Raw genomic sequence first — 661 nt, 5'->3', positions numbered from 1 at the left:
CTCTGAAGGCAAGGGGACTTTCAATGTTCTGAGAATGGAACGTAAAGAGACAGCAGCGGGCAATGAGAGAGAGAGAGAGAGAGAGAGAGAGAGAGAGAGAGAGAGAGAGAGAGAGAGAGAGACCTTAAACCTGATTATTTTTGAATGAATGAAATTTTTCCCTGTATCCCTCCAAGTCAATTTCCCATACAGGTTAGTTAGTTAGTTAATTAATTTAATGAATGTATTAATCAACCAATGTGGTGGGACAAACGCAATCCCAGAAAAGGGACTGCATTGGTATAAAATTGCAACAATTTAAAACAGAGTTTGTTACTCTTTGTAATGTCTTATTGATGCCTATATGAGGTTATGATGATCAGATTATGATGCAGTTTGCATACAAACAAATAGACTATATATAAACATGTTGAAATGGCTACTGCTCCCACAATACTTAACTTATACAGGATATATTGAATATTTGTACATTGCATTATTTGGTTCAGATGTGTTCATTATAGGCAATCATTATTGCAATTATGATGACTTATGAAACAAACCAGATAAAACCTACATAATTATGCTTAATGTCGTTTCATGACCGACCAGACCGCTGTGCTGAATGTAAGCCGAGGTCTTCACAAAATGCAGGCTTACTACCAGTGTTGCCAGATTGTGT

This window comes from Gymnoscopelus microlampas (genome assembly GCF_963454915.1).
Source record: "Gymnoscopelus microlampas genome assembly, chromosome: 17".
In the NCBI taxonomy this organism is placed as follows: Eukaryota; Metazoa; Chordata; class Actinopteri; order Myctophiformes; family Myctophidae; genus Gymnoscopelus; species Gymnoscopelus microlampas.
This window is presented reverse-complemented; position numbering follows the sequence as displayed.